The 22917-nt window shown below is 38.2% G+C and overlaps 1 protein-coding gene across 3 annotated transcripts in view; it reads right to left on the bottom strand.

Annotated features, from left to right (window-relative positions):
* LOC137249180 (zinc finger protein 91-like) overlaps positions 1-22917 on the bottom strand; it is a 218185-nt gene that overhangs the window by 58098 nt on the left and 137170 nt on the right. The gene's annotated exons all lie outside the window — the stretch shown is intronic.

Genomic DNA, 22917 nt, shown 5'->3' with positions numbered 1-22917 from the left:
AAAAAACATTGTTGATAAAAGTTTTTGCAGAGCAAAGAAAATATTAGTTTTTTGGACGTATCGTATTGAAAATATTTCAATCGTGTTTTGAACATGATGCCTTATAAAAGCGCATAGTTTCCTTTTCTTTTTTTTTTCTTTACCTACATATGTCTTCTCTTATCTTCCCTCTTATCTTTTTTTTTCTTAATTTTCCTTCCTATCTTTTCCTTTTCATTCCTTTCCTTTACTTTCGCTTGCTTCCATTTCTTACCGTCCTTTCATTGTTTTAGTTATTGCTGTTAGAAAAAAAATAAAAGGCATTGTATAAAGCAAATGAATCTGCCTCGCTCACAGTTTTTGTTCACCCAATTGCAGAGGGTGGCGAAAAAATTTTTCGTGTTCGAAAAAGATTTCACCTTATCGGCAACTCCTTGTTCGGGCGAAATGAACACCCAAATTTGTTCACTTATATTTTACAGGCGAACGAGAGGAAAACAAAATTTAAGTAATTTTTTGTTTTGAAATTTGATACTCTTATAGTTATATGTTCTTTTGTTATTAGAAATAAATCAATAAATAATGCATAATCGGAAGCTGAGTGGAAGAAGTGAAATCCCTGTATTGCTGTAAATTCTATTTTTTATGACAACGTATCAGTTGGCCAAGTTATCTATTGTGGACAAAGCAACGGTTCCAAAATGTTGAGCACCTCACTGAAACAAGATTGGCTAAGACCCACTTCATGGTTCTTTCCGACGCCTTTTCCTTATGCGAAAAAACGAAAACATGTACACAATTTTACAATTAGTGGAACTCGAAATTTTTGCTTCAATGGTGGCAAGGAGTGGTAAGAATAACTAGCAAATATTAGAATGCCGACTTGTTTAGCCTGTAATATTGGCGAAAACTAATTGAAAAAAATTAACTTGTTATTCAAAAGTGCTGAAAATAGTAATTTTTAGCTTACAGTGAATCATTTAGCTCCAAAGGGTTAGAACTTTCCCTTAATTGCCTAACCGCTTTCACATTTATGTACATTCTCCTCACGCTCAATCAATACCAACCTAAATGCAATACTAAACATTATTTTATACATTTTTTATTTCTATTTTTGTTGTATTTTAAGGAAATATATGCTTGGTTACAAAATTTGCACAATTGTAAGTAAATTATTTGTTCACTGCCAATTCGCAATAGAGCATCAGCTGTTTCGAAGTGAAATTTTGTTCGCCCGAAATTGCCGATAGGCGGAAAAAGTTCACCCCAAACAAAAGAAGTGAAGGCGAACACTTTTCCGCGTGAACTTCGCGATAAGGGTGATTATTTTATTAAAATTTATTAAATTTTGATGATCTCGAGGCAGTTTAAAAAATTGAAACACAGTTTAAATTTTTATATTTCAATTTTATTTGGTCGATATTTCGATCTCATTCTGAGATCATCCTCAGGAAACAATTGAATATGTTTTACCGGTAATGTATGTATGAATATGTGTCGGTAAAACATATTCAATTGTTTCCTGAGGATGATCTCAGAATGAGATCGAAATATCGACCAAATAAAATTGGAATATAAAAATTTAAACTGTGTTTCAATTTTTTAAACTGCCTCGAGCTCATCAAAATTTAATAAATTTTAATATTTGAAGGCAAATAAAAATATTTTTAACATATTATTTTATTTAACTTTATTTTATTTTATACATTTGTAAATTTTTGTGAGTTTTTATTAAATTATTATGCTTTATCATGAAAGAAAAACTCAAAAGAATTAAACATACCAGCTGGCATTAGACCTATTCCTAAACCGCCAAAGATTTCATCAGATGTCTTTGTATTTTTTAAATTATCACTAATGGCCATATTACGCAAATCATTCAGGAAATGCAAGATAAATTTTTAAACAGCCATAAACTGTGATAATTTTGGAATATATAGCACTTAGAACACCTTATTTGCAGTAATTAAGAGAAAATATTTGCTTATATTCAAGTATTTAGTTATTTTTCCTACATTTATATGTAATATTGAAACATAAATTGAAGGTATACTGATGCAATGCAACTCTGCTCTGTGGACAAGAGTGAGAGGCGTGTTAGAGGCGTTGGTTCCACACTGCATGCCACTCGTATGGTAGAAAGATGTCACAGTTCGCCAGATGTATCTATCGTGAGCGCGGGTCTAGTAACCTGCGTCAACTGGCAACCAATGGTAACATTGGCATGTGACCTTCTACCCATACTCCTTTCGCTCGAGCGATCTGCCGACTTTATCACCACTGGAAAACGCACTTTCATCAATTTTAAGAAAGGAAAGTGGGATGATTTACAAAACTTATACTGACAATCGCTTTGGTGTCCTCCTATTCCTACTGATGTCCGTCAAGGGAAGTATTCTTTTTGCAAGGTCATTGAATCCGCTTCGGCTTGTTTCATTAATAATAAGTAGCCAAGACACTTGGAGCCATTCTGCTACACTATTTCACTGCAAATTTGGGTCTTGCCAATCATCAGCATGGCTTTCCAAAATTAAAAAACACTACCACCGCGCTAAACGCCATTAACACACAAATAAATTGCGGATTAATTCAAAATCCCCACCATAGGACAGTACACGTTGCGTTAGACCTGTCAAAAGCTTTTGGCTTTTTTGGCTGTCAACCATGGCAACCTTACTGCAAGACCTGGAAGGGTCCACCCTATCCCAAGTCTCAAAAGGTGGACCGAAAATTATCTGTCTGGTCGGCAAACGCCGGTCCAATTTAGGAAAATAACATCCAAACCAAGAAGAATTAAACAAGAGGTACCACTAACGTCACCACCAGGAGGCGTCACTATGTTGTTGTTGTTGTTGTAGCGATTAGGTTACTCCCCGAAGGCTTTGGGGAGTGTTATCGATGTGATGGTCCTTTGTCGGATACAGATCCGATACGCTCCGGTAACACAGCACCATTAAGGTGCTGGCCCGACCATCTCGGGAACGATTTATGTGGCCACATTGAACCTTCAGGCCATCCCTCCCTCCCCACCCCCAAGTTCCATGGGGAGCTTGGGGTCGTCAGAGCCTCGTCTGCTAGTGAAACGGGATTCGCCGCTCGAAGGTGAGGTTGACAATTGGGTTGGAGAAGCTATATGTTGCGCTACACAACCCCTTGAATCCCAGGCGTCACTATCGTTTCCTACGCTGATGACTGCACAATAATGGCCACGGGCCCAGGCCCACACATCGATGAGCTTTGTAATAAAATAAACAGCTATCTTCCTGATCTCTCTATTTTCTTCGCCTCGCGAAACCTGACATTGTCACCTTATTTAGAACATACACGCGTAAAATGTCGACCATATTGAACATCCACGTCCATGGCATTATGCCACCGACTGTCTTACACCCAAAAATCTTGGGTGTGACGTTTGATCAGGATATACATTTCTGAGAGCATACAACCGCAATTGTTCCTAAAATCCAGAGCCGTAATAAAATTCTCAAATCTCTTGCCGGCAGCACTTGGATAAAGACAAAGAAAAGATTACTACTTTAAAAGCAATTGGCCTGCCGATTGCATGCTACACCGTCCCCGATACTGTCGCCAAGCCTAAAGGTTACTCACTGGAAGAAAATATAGGCCTGCCAAAAAAGACTGCCCTCAGAAACGCTACGGGCTGTCTTATGTCCCAGAACACCACCTACACCATGAGGCGAGAGTACTCCCCATTAGGGAGAGAAATGGAATGCTGGACAAACAGTTTCTGTTGAAACCCCAGAAACCTGGGCATCCCAAAAGACACGTGATTGATGAGGCTACACCTCCCAGAGGCTTAACTGATATCCCCAGTGACATCCACAAAAAGGCGTTGGACCTCTAGGCCGGGAATTGCCCAGTTTTTAAAGATAAATAAAAACGGCGCAAATAACACGGGAAAGTAATTTCAGTTTCTGATGGTTCTAAGCTAAAGTGGTATAAGAAACCTATAGCATCAGGACGAATCATCAATTATAATTCTAAACATCCAAAAACCACAGAGAAATTAAGACTGAAATTAGAATGATATTAAAATATAATGACTTTCCGGATAGTATTATAAATTCTTTAATAAAAAGAACGGTATCAGAAACCGAAAATCAAATAGTAGACTAGTCAAAGATATTCAAGTCAGTAGTATATGTACCACAATTATCAGAGCGGCTTACAAAATCAGATTTCTACAACAAAAAACGAAATAAAAATAGCCCATAAACCAGTAACCACACTAAAACACATTTTTAATAGAACAAAGTCAAAAGTACCAACCGCGGAAAAAAGCAATATTATATATAAAATACCTTGCAAAGGTAATGCCAATGAATCTTGTAACAAGTTTTATGTAGGAACTACAAAATCAAAATTAAAAAGCAGATTAGCACAACATAAATCTGATTTTAAATATTGTAAACAAACACAGAACCATAAAATAGCCCTAATGGCCCATTGTGCAAGCAATGAACACACACCAAACTTTGATGAAGCTCCTGTGCTCCAACAAGAAAAACAATACAAGAAGAGATTCACATTAGAAATGCTGCACATAATCAACACACCGACAGACAAGAGAATAAATTACAAATCTGATGTAGAGAACGTAGCACAGGCGTACAGATTTTTGTTATCAAAAAATAGTTAGTATTATACTCCACGTTAAGCAGTACAAACGTGTAAACAAATGTATGTACATATATAAATAAATTAGTTGTAATGTTAATTATTTCAAGCAGCTCACTACTGCCGGTCGCTTGCGGCCAAGTATCCTCTGGGTAGCCGCTAAACACCCGTTAGCGGTGAGCTAATGTGAGAAGGCGACAACCTGGTTAGCCACTCTGACATAATCGGTTTAAGGGCTAGCCGGGGGAGATCTCATCGGCAGCGTCTGTACACCTCTAGGTGCGGCTGCAAGCGGGCGTCTGTCTTGGAGCAAGCGGCTCGCTATATAAACGTGCCAAGTAATATTTTCACCCCCGCTGAGCGGGTTGTGCGCTGGGCTTGGGACCCGCCACGTAAAACCATACTCCAATGAAATATAACAACAAGCCTCGGACAAATACACTCTCTATTGATGACGACCATGGCAAACGTTTGAAGGACAATGAATTGAGGGCATGCACCTGGAACGTCCGCTCCCTGAATGGGATTGGTGCAGATGCCCGGCTGGTTGATGTCCTCGTCAAAGCAAAATCTGACATCACCGCCATCCAAGAAATGCGTTGGACGAAGCAAGGAAGAAAGAAGATCAAAAATTGTGACATATATTGGAGTGGCCATGCGAATAAGCGCAGTTTCAGCGTCGGATTCGTGGTGGGAGAGAGACTTTGTCGCCAAGTGCTGGCGTTCACGCCTGTGGACGAGCGTCTCGCCGCTATCCGAATAAAAGCAAAATTTTTTAATATATCATTCATCTGCGCCCATGCGCCGACAGAGGAGAAAGACGATGAGGTGAAAGACACTTTTTATGAACAATTAGAACGCACATACGAGCGCTGCCCCCGTCATGATATAAAAGTCGTGCTTGGCGACTTTAACGCCAGGGTGGGCAAAGAAGGTGTTTTTGGCCCTACAGTCGGAAAGTTCAGCCTACGCAATGAAACTTCTCCTAACGGACTAAGGCTGATTGACTTTGCCGGTGCTCGAAACATGGTCATATCAAGCACGAGGTTCATGCATAAAAAGATACATCAAGCTACATGGATGTCTCCTGATCAAAATACACGCAATCAGATCGATCACGTTGTGATAGACGGACCGCATGCCTCCAGTGTTTTAGATGTGCGCACGATCCGAGGACTTAACATCGATTCGGACCATTATCTCGTTGCAGCCAAAATACGCACCCGCCTCAACGCCGCTAAAAACAAGGAACAAAAAACACAAGCTAGACGTCGAAAAGCTTCAATCACAACAGACTGCCAATGATTTCGCAACTCGACTCTCACACCTGCTCTCTGAGGGCACAACTCATCCTGAAGGAATACAGGAGCAGTGGGAGCATATCTCCAAAGCACTTCGTACTGCCGCCGAGGAAAAATTGGTTACCGGCGGCCACGAAAAAACAACTGGTATGATGAAGAATGCCGCGTTGCAACCGAAAGAAAAGACGCTGCCTACAGGGCTACGTTAAAAGCGAGCGCGACAAGAGGAGTGTGTGAACGCTATCGTGAGTTGAAAAGGGAAGCGAGACGCCTTTTCGGGAAGAAAAAAGCAGAAGCAGAAAGGCGTGAGTGCTAGGAGCTTGAGCTGCTAGCCACCAGGAATAACGCCCGAAAATTCTACCAAAAAATACGGCGACAGACGGAAGGTTTTAAGACCGGGGCAAACTCCTGTAGGAATGAAAACGGCGACCTTGTAACTGATGTCCAGAGAGTGCTTAGATTATGGAGGGAACACTTCTCTGCTCTCCTAAATGGAGGCAGCAATTCACGGCGCAGAGATGAAGAACCCGATCCCGCAATCGATGATGATGGAATATATGTCCCCCGCCCGATTATGACGAAGTTAGAATAGCAATAACCAGATTGAAAAACAACAAGGCCGTGGGCGCTGATGGATTGCCTGCGGAGCTATTCAAGTTCGGCGGCGAGGAGTTGGTAAGGCGCATGCAGCAGCTTCTTAGCAAAATATGGGCGGACGAAAGCATGCCCGACGGTTGGAATCTAAGTGTTCTTTGCCCAGTCCACAAGAAGGGGGATACTGCAAAATGCACCAACTATCGTGGAATCAGCCTTCTTAATATCGCATATAAGGTCCTTTCAAGTGTATTGTGCGAAAGATTGAAGCCCACCGTGAACCGGCTGATTGGACCTTATCTGTGCGGCTTCAGACCTGGTAAATCTACCATCGACCAGATTTTCACAATGCGCCAAATCTTGGAAAAAACCCGTGAAAAGAGAATCGACACACATCACCTCTTCGTCGACTTTAAAGCCGCCTTCGACAGCACGAAAAGGAGCTGCCTATATGCCGCTATATCTGAATTTGGATTCCCCGCAAAACTTATACGGCTGTGCAAAATGACGTTGAGCAACACCATCAGCTCAGTCAGAATTGGGAAGGACCTCTCCGAGCCGTTCGAAACTAAACGAGGTTTCAGACAGGGTGACCCCCTATCGTGCGATTTCTTTAATTTGATGCTGGAGAAAATTATACTAGCTGCAGAACTTAACCGCACTGGAACAATATACTATAAAAGCGTGCAATTACTGGCATATGCTGATGACATTGATATCATCGGCCTAAACACCCGCGCTGTTAGTTCTGCTTACTCCAAGCTGGAAAAAGAAGCGGTAAAGATGGGTTTGATGGTGAATGAGGACAAAACGAAGTACCTGCTGTCATCGAGCAAAGAGTCAGCGCATATGCGCCTTGGCAACCACGCTACTGTTGGCAGCCATAATTTCGAAATAGTAAAAGACTTCGTTTATTTGGGAACCAGCATCAACACTAGCAACAACATCAGCACTGAAATCCAGCGAAGAATCAATCTTGCCAATAAATGCTACTTTGGACTAGGTAGGCAATTGAAAAGTAAAGTCCTCTCTCAGCGAACGAAAATCATACTCTACAAGTCACTTATCGTACCCGTCCTGCTATATGGGGCAGAAGCATGGACCATGACAACAGCAGATGAAGCGGCTTTGGGAGTGTTCGAGAGAAAAGTTCTTCGAAAGATTTATGGACCTCTACGCGTTGGCGATGGCGAGTACCGAAGAAGATTTAATGATGAGCTGTACGAGCTGTACGCAGATATCAACATAGTCCAGCGAATTAAAACGCAGCGGCTGCGCTGGCTAGGCCATGTTATGCGAATGAAAGATGATGCTCCGGCCAAGAAAGTGTTTCTATCGGAACCCGCCTATGGAAGCAGAGGTAGAGGGCGGCCCCCACTCCGTTGGAAGGACCAGGTGGAAAACGATTTAAACTCCCTTGGTGTGACCAATTGGCGCCGGTTGGCGGAGCGAAGGAGCGACTGGCGCGCCTTGTTGGACGGCCATAACCGTTTAGACGGTTAAGCGCCAATTAAGTAAGTAAGTAAGTAATGTTAATTATTTACTATATTAATGTTTTATGTTGTTATTAGTTTGTCCTGAAGACGATTACCGACGGTAATTCGAAATACATTGGCAGAACGAAAAACTTGTGTTTTATTAGTTTTTGCAAGAAAAACATATACCTCGAGCCAGCAAATTGGAAAGTTAAAACTAAATTTTTATTTGTCAGAAAAAATAAAGAAAAAACGGTCGAATGTCTAAAAACCCTATCGAAATGCAAATTAGCTCGTTTGTTTTTAATGAACTAGATTGTATTTTTCTTGTATTTCGTTAGTTTTTTTTTCAAATATAGTTTACACACTTGTACCAGGGGGTCAATACACGTTCGATGAAGTGAAAAAAATGCATGCTCTCTGTGAAATTTATTTTTTCATTTTATCACATCACTTTTTCATGTTAGGCGATTCGTGTTCTTTGCAACACTCGTTGTGGAAATCTAATAACCATGGCGGAACGATACAAGGTGCAGCATGGGACAGCTGATTATAAACTTTTTTATTTGGTTTGATACATCAACTTCCGGCGCGTTACGATTTTGACATTTGTCCGACGAATTTACAAAAACAAAGTACATGGAATTTTTATTTATGTTTGTAGGTATGTCACCATGCTGCCACCTTGTATCGTTCCGCCATGCTAATAACGATCACTGTGTTTAGTAAAAAAAAAATTATATTTATATATATATATATATATATATAAATATTTTCAACTTTTCAATAAGAAAAGTAGAAATTGCCAATATTCGCCATTTGATTTCTTTGAATTCTCGTCTTCCTCTCGCGACTGCATCGCATTCTATCAGGACGTGTTCTGCAGTCTCATCTTCGCAATCACAGAATAGACGGAGGCTACTAGACGATATATCTAGTTTATCCATGTGGCTCTTTAGCATGCAGTGACCTGTGAGTCTGCCTATTAAAATTCTAAGGACGCTTTTTGGGAGCTTAATCATGGCTTTATATCGCTTCGAGCTATATCCTCCTATACTGGACTTTCGCGCTAGTGCTGTTTTCTGAGGCACACTTCTTTTTGCCTGAACTCTTCCCTTATTATGTGTGACACTATAGGTATGACGGGCTCGGGTCCTATTGGCTTTTCCGCCGCCGCCAACCTGGTAAGCTAGTTACCATCCACTCCTCTGTGTCCAGGTACCCGATGGCATTATTGGTCCCTAGACTGCTTAACCTCTCTACGCACTCAAGGACGGTTGATCATTTAATCTCAACTGAAGACAGTGCCTTGAGCGCAACCTGACTGTCGCTGAGTATAGCGATTCTCCCCGCTGTAATTTATCTTTGCACACCGGCTCTTGGCGAAAACTTCGGCTTGGAAGATGCTCGGATATTTTCCGATTGGTAGGGACATTTTGGTTCGGGGGCCGAAGATCCCCGCTCCTATGCCCTCCGGTGCTTTCGAGCCATCGGTGTACCATATTACAGTGTGTTCCTGGTGAAGCGCTTCAATTCAGGAGGTGTCCTATGGACACTTGTTCCCCAGCTCTATTTTAAAGCACTTCTCAAACTTAATTAGCTTCCTCGAGTCATCACTGGGAAGTTCGATGAGTGGAATCTGCTCCTTCAGCTTCTCCAGGTTCCGTGACTGTATCTCTTTGCCTCTTCCGGATCCCTCTTTATCTATGTTTACAAAAGTCTCCTGGCTGACTGCCCAATTATTATGTGTAGAGGCGTTAACTGAAGCAGTACCTCTATTGCCGCCGTCGGGTATGTTCGCATAGCTCCCGTAATGCAGACACATGCCAAGCGTTGAAGCTTCGTGAGTGACTTTTGTACAGTCACCACGGTTATCCTTGATGGCCACGCAACTGCTCCATACACTATGGATAGGTCTAACTATAGTAGTGTACATCCATCTTAAGATCTTTGGGCTGCATCCCCAGGATCTTCCTGCAATACGTCTGCACACCATTATTGCTCTTCCATAAGAGATTAAAGTCGAACGTGACTCCCAGGTATTTCACCTCGGTCGTGTGCTCCAACTGTACTACATCCATTGCGATGTGCCTCATCCCTTCCAGTTTTCTTCTCCTGGTGAAGAGCACAATTTTTTCGTTAACCTCAATGCCCTTTGCACTATGTCGCAAGGGGTGCTCTCAAATCTGCCTCTTACAATTATTACAATATCATCCGCGTACCCCTGACATCGGATTCCGTTTTCTGATAGCCTCTGTATAAGTTCATCTACTACCAGGCTACACGGCAGCAGTGACAGGACGCCCCCTTGTGGACATTCCTCCGTTGTCTTTATCTCTACTGTACCGTCCCCACTCGAAGTTTCGTTTATCCTCGTACGCAGTAGGGCGTTTATCCACATGCGGATTGCACTTTGAATCTCTCTTCTCTCGAGTCCCCCATTCACACTCTGGTGGGCCGTGTTGTCGAATGCCCCCTCTATATCCAAAAATGCCCACGGCGCAACCTCCCCGCATTCGAACGCACTTTGGATTTCTGTGGACAGCTGATACAATGCAGTTTCTGTCGACCTGCCTGTCCTATATGCATGCTGATCTCTATGAAGTGGTATTCTATCGAGAGCCTTTGATCTAATCTCGTGGTCTACAATCTTCTCCATTGCTTTCAGAGCAAAGGATGTCAAATGCTGCAGTGACCAGCCAACTTAAATTTGCGGCTTACATTTAGCTCTTGACAAAAGACCCCCACCAACCTTTCCGTCCATATTCGACCCATCCGTGAACAAGTAAACCAGTCCCTTTCCCCAGATAAGTCCTCTTCCCCATTCCTCTCCCGAGGAATGACTGGGGTGAAGGTTGCAAAGGGAGCAGTTATCGGCATACTATAGTCCGTCCTGTCAGGGATAAAGTCGAAGGCTATAGTGTCCGAAGTCAGCAAGCCCATAGCCCATATCAGTGGATCTCCTAGTAAATAATAACTTTTTAAAGAATTTTGGCAACTAGTGCACGTAATTTATTATTTGTTTATTTTTGGGCATTTAGCATCTCTTTGGCCTCATTATTATGGCTCTCCTCTTCTCCATCTTTTTATCTCCATCCCTCTCATTCTCCTTCCACTCGGTCTCCCCCTCGACCTCCGCCTTTCCTCTCCTCTCCCTTTCTTTTCCCTCTTACTTGCCCTTTTTATTTTCCGTTCCGTTTTTCTTCTCCTTTCCTTCCCTTCTTTTCGTTTCCTTTTCCTCCTCTTTTTCCTTCTCTCTTTCCTTCCCCTTTTCCTCTTCGTTCCCCCTTCCTTCCCCCTTTTCTTCCCTTGTCGTTTTCTTTGTCTTCCTTTCTTTCCTTTTCGCTATACTTTTTAATTTTCGTTTCCGTTCCCTTTTCCTTCTTACCTTCTTCTTCTCCCTAATCCTATGCTTTTTCTACCTTTATCTGTATCTTGTATATATTCTTATTCGTAGGATGTGGACCATTCCCAAGAAGTGGGTTTACCTCAAGTGGTATGCATCGCTCTTTATCACTACTATATATATTGTTTTTGCTGGAATTCCTCTTATTCGCAACCTTCCGCTAACGTTCGAATCACCAAACTGTTGAATAAATAACTCCAATATTCGATAATGCAAAATGGCCTTTATTAGACTACTTTCAAAATAACACTTCTATTGCTCGACAAATAGCGTCTTAAATCAAATTGATTGTCGTGCCTCTACTGTTGCTGCCTTTTATACTGTCTGGTTTCCTCGTTGCATATTTCCAGGCTTTTCTATTCTAGAATTTACTAGTTAGTTATCAGCTATAAAATTACCAGCTATAACTACGTTTATAGCTTCTCAGTGAGTGATACTTGCACAAATTATTGCCTTCTTTTGTGAGCATCTCAGATAAGATATATGCATGTGTTTGTGCGTTTCTTCTCCGCTGCTGTATGGACATATGGGTAGACATAATGATTGATTTGTTGATGTGCATACGAGTCACTGCTTAGTATTGGCTTAGAGATGATAGTACCCCTTAGTGTTGCTAGTATTCGTCACATTGCCCTCCACCTAAGTCTGATCATCCCGATCAGATAAATTTCCTGATCTAAACGCCGCTAGCATCTCCAGATGTACCACTCTTCTACTTCGTGGTTTCCCAATGGTTTGTATGCGGTAGATGGTGTCACTGATCTTCTTCACAACTTTGTACGGGCCTTCCCAACTGCACCGAAATTTGGATGGAACACCTTTCTGCCGGTGAGGGTTGTATAACAGTACCAAATATCCCTCCAAGAAACCTTCCGAATTATTGTTCTCATCGTACCTGCGTTTCATCTTACTACTCATTATGCTGGATCGCTCCCTCGCCCTCTGTTGTTTGGCCAATGAAGAACTACTTCGCAGAGCTTGATCTTGGCGGATTGACTTTGCATCATCAGTATCGTCTTGACGTTTCACAACAGTAGTGCGCGCTGGCTTGAAACCTACCTTGCATTCTTTCGGGCAAATTCATTCAGTCGTTTAGTGCGTCCGTTAGGGCTTTTCCATGCCAGTGTTTCTCTCACAGGTACCTTAGGTTCTGATTTGTTTGGTCCATTTGTTCCATTAACCTTTGAACGATCTACTTTCCTTTACTTTCGTGGTCTCTGTCGAATCTCCTCCACCAGCACTCGCTTACTGCTGAACCCTTTTTCCAAACTGAAGTTAAGTGTCACATCCCGGTTCTCATAACGCATCATCCTTCTCTGCATATCGATCTTGATGTCATGGTCAACCAAGAAGTCCACCCCCAATATTACTTCATCAACAATCTCCGCCACAACGAATTTGTGTAGAACTGTGACTTTTCCAATTAAGACTTCCAGTTGGGATGCTATATATGTCTTCTGTTCTTCGAGCTGTGCTGACGTATTTGTGATGACTTTTCTGTTATGCGTGTCTCCTGTGCTTCCATCTTGGATGTTACTGTCGATGTTTGTGCAGATATTGCAGCCAAAATCCTGTTCAAGTCTGTGCTGGTAACTGTCTGCGATGTTTCGTTTTTCTCTTCAATTTTTGTTGTTGTCTCGTCGACATCAAGATGAAAGACATACTCTTTCACGTTAATTCCTTCTGCTTCCATTTCCTCTCGTAGTCGTGCCTGAAGTTCTAGTTAAATGCCGGTTGTATTCAATCCACGGCTCATTTTTCAGTTGCTGGATCTTCAATTCACTTAACTTTGTCATGTCCTTGTTGTCCTCTGGAATTTATTCAACAATTCCTCTTCTGACACCAACTGTAACGAATTTTCCTCTTAATCGCAACCTTCTGCTAACGTTCGAATCACCAAACTGTTGAATAAATAACTCCAATATTCGATAATGCAAAATGGCCTTTATTAGACTACTTTCAAAATAACACTTCTTTTTCTCGCCAGATAGCGTCTTAAATCAAACTGATTGTCGTGCCTCTACTGTTGCTGCCTTTTATACTGTCTGGTTTCTTCGTTGCATATTTCTAGGCTTTTCTATTCTAGAATTTACTAGTTAGTTATCAGCTATAAAATTACTAGCTATAACTACGTTTATAGCTTCTCATATGCGCGTGTATATGTGAGTGATACTTGCACAAATTATTGCCTTCTTTTGTGAGCATCTCAGATAAGATATATGCATGTGTTTGTGCGTCTCTTCTCCGCTGCTGTATGAACATATGGGTAGACATAATGATTGATTTGTTGATGTGCATACGAGTCACTGCTTAGTATCGGCTTAGAGATGATAGTACCCCTTAGTGTTGCTAGTATTCGTCACAATATATTATACCAGCCTTTACCCGTGGCCTCGTCCGCAAGGAGAAAACAAAATATATGGAATATTCACGTTAACCTGCGTATCAAGTTATTTGTTTTAAAAAAATTGTCTGTCTAAATATTTCATTTATGTAATAGAGTAAAAAAAATAACTAAATGAGCTGATAACCTGATAGGATCCCCAAGTGATCGAAATTATCCAGAAAAAGCCACGAAATGACCCCGACGGTATCGCGGACGAATCCCGAGAACCATCCACAAATGATGCCAGAAGAGTCCCCAAATGATTCAGAAATAGTCCCACAAATGTTCCGAAATTAGCCTGAGGGGATCCCGGAAGGATCCCCAAATAACCCTGACATAGTCCCGAAAAAGTCCCAAAATAATCCCAAAGGGATCACGGACGGAAAAGTATTCTATGCCCGTCTCCTGATTCTAAGCTACCTGTCGCACCAATTTTCAGCCAAATCAGTTCACCCGTTCTTGAGTTATAGTGTAACTAAAACCACTGTCTTTTTGTCTAATTGTTTACCCACTAAAATAGATGGTAACATAGATGTAACCACACAAAACAGCTGTTGAAAGCGCGAAACAGAATTGTGAAAATTGAACGTAAACAATAAAATATATATATATATATATATTTATAACAAAATGTCTTGTTTATTGTTATTACTACTCAAGAGGATGAAATTTTGGAAAGAAGGCACAATTTGATGAGCCTTCGGGTACATTCAAGCATCATTTTCGTTTGCCCAAGGAAGCGTGTAAGTTGCTAATAGAAGATTTGATGCCAAAGGATGACCAAGCGCGTTCCATTCCATTTGGCGTTCGATTTTTTTGTTGCCTCACTTTTTTTGGCGCATGGTTCCTACCAGAAATGTCTTGCTAACAATATGCATGCTGCACTCAGTCAGCCATCTGCTTCACGAGCAATCAAGTATTTAGTGAACTTGATTGTCAGAGAAAAATCGTCCGAATTAAGTTTTCCGACCACAAATGAGGAGCAACTGGCTATAAAAGCAAGGTAAGGGTGAACGTGCATCTTAACATACAACATGCCCTCATATTATTTGCTTTTACTTGTCTAGGTTCTATACAAAGTTCGGATTGAAAGGTGTTATTGGTGCAATCGATTGCACACAAGTGGCGCTCATTTGTCCACAAAAAAATGATCCGTCAACCGGAAAGGATACTACAGTGTTAATGTTGAAGCTGTTTGCGACGACAATTTGAGATTTTTGTCAGTTGATGCTACTTTTCCTGGGTCATGTCATGATTCAGGTATATGGACAACTTCAAATGTGCGTGCATTTATAAGCGACCATAGAGGAAGTTGCTTATAGGCGATCAGGGATATCCACTAGAATCGTGGCTGATTACACCCTTAGCTGAACCAGCAACCCATCGGGAGGAAAAATTTAACAAAGTGCACTGCAAAGCACGAAATGTAATTGAGAAAGGATTCGGTTGTGTTAAATCACGATTTAGATGCTTAGGGCAACATCTCACTCTTCATTATAGCACTGAAACGGTTACGAAAATTGTAAACGCCTGTTTTATTTTACATAATACTAGAAGACCGGGCGGACTTTGTCCTGCCCTAAATTTGGCCTATCTGCATACATTTTAATAAGCTTTTTCCGTCTGACTATGCCCTCCCCATCTTCACTTTTTCTTAATCCTTTTATTCACTCCTCCCTCCGTCTTTTTCGCTTCATCTATCTCCATCTTCGTCTCATTCTATCTCTTTCTCAATCGCCTTCTCCTTCTCTCTTTTCTCTTCTCTTAATTCCTTCTCATTCTTCTGCATCCCTTATTGCCTGTCCCAGAGGGTGGTATGTATTTCAGTCCCAGTCCAACTCCGACTCTCAGTCCCAGTCCTAGTCCTAATCCCAGTCCCAGTCCGTCTCTGGATAATATATTACTCTGTACCAGAGCGACACTGCCACAATTACAATTGCATACTTTTGGGAGCATCTCAGATAAGATATCTGCATGTGTTTGTGCATCTCTTCTGCGCTGCGTGTACGTACATATGTGTAGACATAATGATTTATTCGTTTATGTAGATACATGATTGATTTATGGATGTGCATACACGTCACTGCTTAGCATCGGCTTAGAGATGGCAGTACCCCTTAGTGTTGCTAATATTCGTAAAAATGTTACAACGAAATGCAGATTCTCGTTGGTTTTGAAACTAGGCTTAAAAATTGCATATAGAACAACTAAAGATTCTCCTGTATTAAAAAAAATATCATAGTACCTCTAAATCGCGGGCCCCCTCATAAACCCCCTGCCCCCTCCCCCCTCTTGGCGGGCCTGGTGATGTGCTATACTTGATATCATTCGCTATAATATTTTTTATTGATAAGCAGGTTGTTTAATTAAACACCAAGCAATTACACGGAAGTATATCCGCACCACCTGAAAATATGAGTGCCACTGCGTATACGTAAGATTTTAATATTACGTATAAACAAATAAAAAAAATTGCAATAAAATAATATTGCGACCATAAACTGAGATATAACCTATGCTATATTTCAAGTTAGATCAAACTACACACGGGGTGCAAAACAAATTCAAAATCGGTTCAGTAGTTTAGGAGTCCTTTGGCCTCAAAGGTGTGACACGTGTTTTTTATATATTAAGATTATGAGGTAACGTTGGCCGTGTGATGAAGGGAAATTTGAAAATTATGAAGTTGGCGAAGAAAGTATTGGTTCAGCAAATGCGACCAACAGTAGTCTTCACCGGGAGGGCGAAAGGGTTCGGCAGCAATTGATAAACTATTTATCTTAATACTGCCTAGCGATTTCCTAATTTAAGAGCTGTTTATTTTGAATTATTTATCCATGTTTATATTTTCATAAAATTATATACTTTCCTGGACAAAAGTCATCGTCACTCAAATTTTTTACTAAGTTTGGCTGGACCTAAATTATTTTCGCTAAATTAAAAAAAAAATGTATCATAACACCTACAATCCAGATGAAAACTTAAAATTCGGGAAAATTCGCGAATTTTTATGTAAATTTTCAACTCTTCAGTGAAAATGTTTACAATTTTTCTCAGTATGAAGTTTTGTAGCCTATTGAATTTTAGGATAATAATGTGTTAATCTTAATGCGGTAGAAGGAATTCCTGATTTTTGAGAACATTTTTATATAGTGTTTGGACGTTTCTTTAATATAAAAAAAATTTATTTTTATGGAAATACGATCTGAAATAATAAAATAATAAAACTAATTATCAAAGGGAAGTTATTTTAGAGTATTGAGATTAACACATTATTATCCTAAAATTGAATAGGCTACAAAACTTCATACTGAGAAAAATTGTAAACATTTTTACTGAAGAGTGGAAAATTTGCATACAAATTGGCGAATTTTCCCGAATTTCCTAAAAAGTTTTAAGTTTTCATCTGGATTGTGGGTGCTATGATATTTTTTTTTAATTTAGCGAAAATAATTTAGGTCCAGCCAAACTTAGTAAAAAATCTGAGTGACGATGACTATTGTCCATGTGTATTTTTTTAAATATTTGAAAAACTTTATAATGAAGTCATATTTTCGGTTTACATTCAGCAACGAACACGAAAATAGCAGTGACATTTTTTTAAATAAAATTATATTTAAGAAAAAACTTTTTGTGAGTTTTGTCAATCCTTAAACCGTTTTCGAAAAAATGCTAAATTCGAGAAATATTTACAAAATTTCGAATGCAGTTTTGTTGCCCCAAGTACACGTTATAACTCTCGAAAATTTGAAAAAAATGGCAGTCGCATTATTATAAAATTTTTGAGAGCTGAAACGTGTGCTTGGGGCAACAAAACTGCATTCGAAATTTTCGTAAATATTTCTCCAATTTAGCATTTTTTTCGAAAACGGTTTCAGGATTGACAAAACTCACAAGAAATTTATAAAAGTTTTTTCTCAAATTATCTTATGTATTATCTTAAATAAAAAGAATTTCATTCATGAAATTTGCTATGAATTGTCACGGAAATTTTTAATTTGGAGTACTTTGAATTTTCTGAGTTCGCAGTTCTATAGCCCACAAAATTTTAGGAATGACAAAAAAGAAGTTTTAGGTTTCTCAAAATTCGCATTGATTTTTCAGATTTTTTTTCTGAATGGTGTTTCAGGGCTTACTTAAATTTATTGGATTTCAAAACTACAAACTCAGGAGATTCAAAGAACTCTAAATAAAAATTTCGGTAAAATTTTCTCGAATTTTCCAATTTTTTTCAATTCTTTCACTGACACTTTTTAGAAAATTTCCTGAATGAAAGTCTTTTTATTTTTCTTTTCGTAGGTGTACATTTGTTTTCCTATAAATAAAATGTATTAATAAAAAATATAGACAAAAATTTAAGTTCATTCAACTATTTATTATTTATTAATATTGTTATAATTATTTATGTTTACTACTATGTAAGACAGCTGCGAATACGAAAGTAGCAGTGGCAATGTTTGGCAAATTTCATCAATGAAGTTTTTTCTTGTTTTATTTTTGATATCTAATTTAATAAAAAAATGCATTAATTGTGCAACTGAAACTATACATTTCAATCTCAAAAACGTTTTTGAAAAGGAAACCAACAAACTGTTTTATAATAACCTTGAATAATTAGAACGGCCTATTATTTCCATTGACCGGTTTACGTCTTTTTTGCACCCACCCAACTCCTAAATTGATTTAACATATCTGTAACAGGGATGATAAATGGATTTTTTCATTTTGTACCAAACGAAGAAAAAAAATGTACCAAATCCAAAAATGTACCAAAAGTCTTCGGATGTGAATTTGAACCAAACTAGAGCTATATTCTGCTTCTTTATCCAAATACTGTTTTAGTCAGGAAACTTTCTAACACAAGTTAAAGGTATTATAACAGAGAAATATGATTTATGAAGAAATACTTTTCCAGTAAAAATAATAAAAGAAGTTTATCGATTGAAGCGTACAATTATGTACATATATAAAAACATTTTATTGAGTACCAGTAAGGAACATAAAATTAATATTAAAAAAAAATAACAGCTGCATTCGATGCAAAAACATTTCATAAAAACATTTTAGGTACAAAAGATTTAGTTTCAGGTATAAAATTTGACAAATTGTCGCCTACATCTATACTAATAACTCCTGTTTCAATCACTACATTAACAGTTCTTTGAGTTCTTTAAATACCTCAGTAGGCAAAAAGCTTTTTTTCGTATCTTTATTATGACAACTACTGTTGGTCGATTTCATCAAGTCTTTAGTTTTTATTAAATTCGAAACTGTGTTTGTTTGAAGTGTATTTCTATACTTAGTTTTAGTTAAATTTTTTATAGAAAATATCCTTTCTACGTTTGTGGATGAATGTGGAATCGACAATATGCCTTGCACTATTCTTTAAATATTGGAAAACATTTGCACATTTAATATGTTTCTAACTGATCTTAATTCTTCCCAAAAGCTGCATATATTTAAATTCTTGAATTTTTTAAGGCTCTCATGCTCTGCTAAAGCTCTAAATTAAGAATTAATTTTCTCTGTTTTATCAAATGCAGATTTCGGGAACAAGTCCATAACTAAAGGCACAATACTATTTGTTTCACCACTTAAAATTCTTTCTGGTGAAAGCTTTGCAACCCACAGCAAAGTTCTATCATTCAAATTTAATTTCTTTAATAAAGTACTACAAAATTGTTTAACACAGCTCTTAAATATGTGTACGTCAACTTTTTCTAAAAGATTGTTTGGTAGAATAATATCCACATTAACACCGCAGTAAACTTCATCTGGGGTTAAGTGATTTTCGTCTGAATCAATATTTAACATCCAAATAGGACTGGGGTCTAAATAAGATTTTTTTATAAAATTTGTAATTTGGTAATAAGTAAATGTGTTTGGCAAGCGCTCCGGGTGTATTTCTGCCATGAAAAGCTCTCAGTGAAAACTAATCTGCCTTGCAGATGCCGTTCGGAGTCGGCATAAAACATGTAGGTCCTGTCCGGCCAATTTGTAGGGAAAATCAAGAGGAGCACGACGCAAATTGGAAGAGAAGCTCGGCCTTAGATCTCTTCGGAGGTTATCGCGCCTTACATTTATTTTTTTTTTTTTTAATAAGTAAATGTATGCGAATATCTTCAGAATGCATTTCTATATTCACATTATTTATTTCATTTAAAATATAAGAAAGAAATGTAAAATATACTTTATGAATAGGACTTTGAAAAATTTCAGATAGAAGATTAATATTTTGTTCTTTGTTATAGGCTCAAAAAACTTTCAAAAATCAAACTTGACGTACACATATTTAAGAGCTGTGTTAAACAATTTTGTAGTACTTTATTAAAGAAAGTAAATTTGAATGATAGAACTTTGCTGTGGGCTGCAACGCTTTCACCAGAAAGAGTTTTAAGTGGTGAAACAAATAGTATTGTGCCTTTAGTTATGGACTTGTTCCCGAAATCTGCATTTGATAAAACAGAGAAAATTAATTCTTAATTTAGAGCTTTAGCAGAGCATGAGAGCCTTAAAAAATTCAAGAATTTAAATATATGCAGCTTTTGGGAAGAATTAAGATCAGTTAGAAATATATTAAATGTGCAAATGTTTTCCAATATTTAAAGAATAGTGCAAGGCATATTGTCGATTACACATTTATCCACAAACGTAGAAAGGATATTTTCTATAAAAAATTTAATTAAAACTAATTATAGAAATACACTTCAAACAAACACAGTTTCGAATTTAATAAAAACTAAAGACTCGATGAAATCGACCAACAGTAGTTGTCATAATAAAGATACGAAAAAAAGCTTTTTGTCTACTGAGGTATTTAAAGAACTCAAAGAAGAACTGTTAATGTAGTGATTGAAACAGGAGTTATTAGTATAAATGTAGGCGACAACTTTTATACCTGAAACTAAATCTTTTGTACCTAAACTGTTTTTATGAAATGTTTTTGCATCGAATGCAGCTGTTATTTTTTTTTTTAATATTAATTTTATGTTCCTTACTGGTACTCAATAAAATGTTTTTATATATGTACATAATTGTACGCTTCAATCGATAAACTTCTTTTATTATTTTTACTGGAAAAGTATTTCTTCATAAATCATATTTCCCTGTTATAATACCTTTAACGTGTGTTAGAAAGTTTCCTGACTAAAACAGTATTTGGATAAAGAAGCAGAATATAGCTCTAGTTTGGTTCAAATTCACATCCGAAGACTTTTGGTACATTTTTGGATTTGGTACATTTTTTTTCCTCGTTTGGTACAAAATGAAAAAATCCATTTATCATCCCTGTTACAGATATGTTAAATCAATTTAGGAGTTGGGTGCAAAAAAGACGTAAACCGGTCAATGGAAATAATAGCCCCTTCTAATTATTCAATTTTATTATAAAACAGTTTGTTGGTTTCCTTTTTAGGTATATCTAGCGGATAACTTACTTATATAAAAGCACGGGGATCTTGATTATATAAAGTATTTCAAAAACATGAAGATATTGTAACGAGTTTTGGGAAGTTCTGATTGTGTTGCACCTCCTCCTATCGTTCGAATCGCTGAACTATCGAATAAATAACTCCAATATTCAGTATAGCAAAATGGTCTGTATTTAGACTACTTTGGGAGTAGTACTTCACAACTATAATAATATTTCACTAATACAATAGTACTTCACAACTACAATAATACTTAGCGGCGGCCGCCGTGGTGTGATGGTAGCGTGCTCCGCCTACCACACCGAAGATCCTGGGTTCACACCCCGGAAAAAGCAACATTAAAACTTTATAAACAAGTTTTTTCAATTAGAAGAAAGTTTTCTAAGCGGGGTCGCCCCTCGGTAGTGTTTGGCAAGCACTCCGAGTGTATTTCTGCCATGAAAAGCTCTCAGTGAAAACTCATCTGCCTTGCAGATGCCGTTCGGAGTCGGCATTAAACAAGTAGGTCCCATCCCGCCAATTTGTAGGAAAAAATAGGAGCACGACGCAAATTGGAAGAGAAGCTCTGCCTTAGATCTCTTCGGAGGTTTTCGCACCTTACATTTATTTTTTTAATAGCGTGTTTAAATCAAACTGATTATTATTCCTCAGCTTCCGCTGCTTTTATACTTTCTTTTGCCTCGTTCGCATATTTCTCCTAAGGTCTAGACTTTTCACGAAGATGCCTTCTGGAACAGTTGTGTCTCATACTTGGTAATTTAGCTATATGCGTGTGTATGTGTGAGTAACAACTTCTACTCTTAGCTGATGATAATAACATGATGAAATAATCGCTTTGCTTCAAGCTGCTGGTCATGTGTATGTGTGGTTGCTTCATTTAATGTGTACATGTACATAAGTGTGGTTGCTTGCCTTATTGTTGTTGTGCATTTATTTAGTGATGTATAAAACTGCTAATATTCGCCACAATATAGTCGAATTTTGCTAAAACTTCGCAATCTATTACTTTCTTGCTATATGGCAAAATATTACTACATGTCCTACTTATTTTGCTATTTTTGTAAAATGGATTTTGTAAATGAACACAGTGTGAATTGACCAAAAAAAAAAATTGTGAACATTTTATGGCGATACTATAACAACAAAAATAGATATTAGAGTTTAATTCATTTCAATTTAAATATATCAAAGTACATAGGTCTAATCGAATGATTCCGTTGGAGCTTCCAAATTCCGAATATTTCAATAAAATTATATCCAATTCCATGGCGTCGCCCTACAGCGATTCTGGCTAATTCTAATCCTCTGAGTTACCTTCCCCGTTTTCTTCATCTGTGCCACACAAAAAAAAACAATTCCTTTGGTAGAAACTCTTCAGAGGTTATTATCCACTCAGCATTTGGGTGACTAAATTTTGAATTTCCCTTCATAGCAATACAATTTGATTACTCTTTCTGACTAAATAATGAGTTATCATACCATTGAACAAAAGATCATTTTTGAAGTCCTTTGATGATTAAATTTTATAAAAATCAACAAGAATAATCAACTATGCTTACTTTTGCTGATCAAAAACTGAATTAGTTTTTCAATTATATTTGAATCAAATGTGTTTATTTTAGATGATCAAAAATTTATAATCATTTTTAATTCAGCTTTCTGAATCTTTTCTGGCTATATTTGTTGACTGAATAACGAATTTTATACT

Source organism: Eurosta solidaginis, chromosome 4, assembly GCF_040869045.1.
Source record: "Eurosta solidaginis isolate ZX-2024a chromosome 4, ASM4086904v1, whole genome shotgun sequence".
Classification (NCBI taxonomy): Eukaryota; Metazoa; Arthropoda; class Insecta; order Diptera; family Tephritidae; genus Eurosta; species Eurosta solidaginis.
This window is presented reverse-complemented; position numbering and strand designations above follow the sequence as displayed.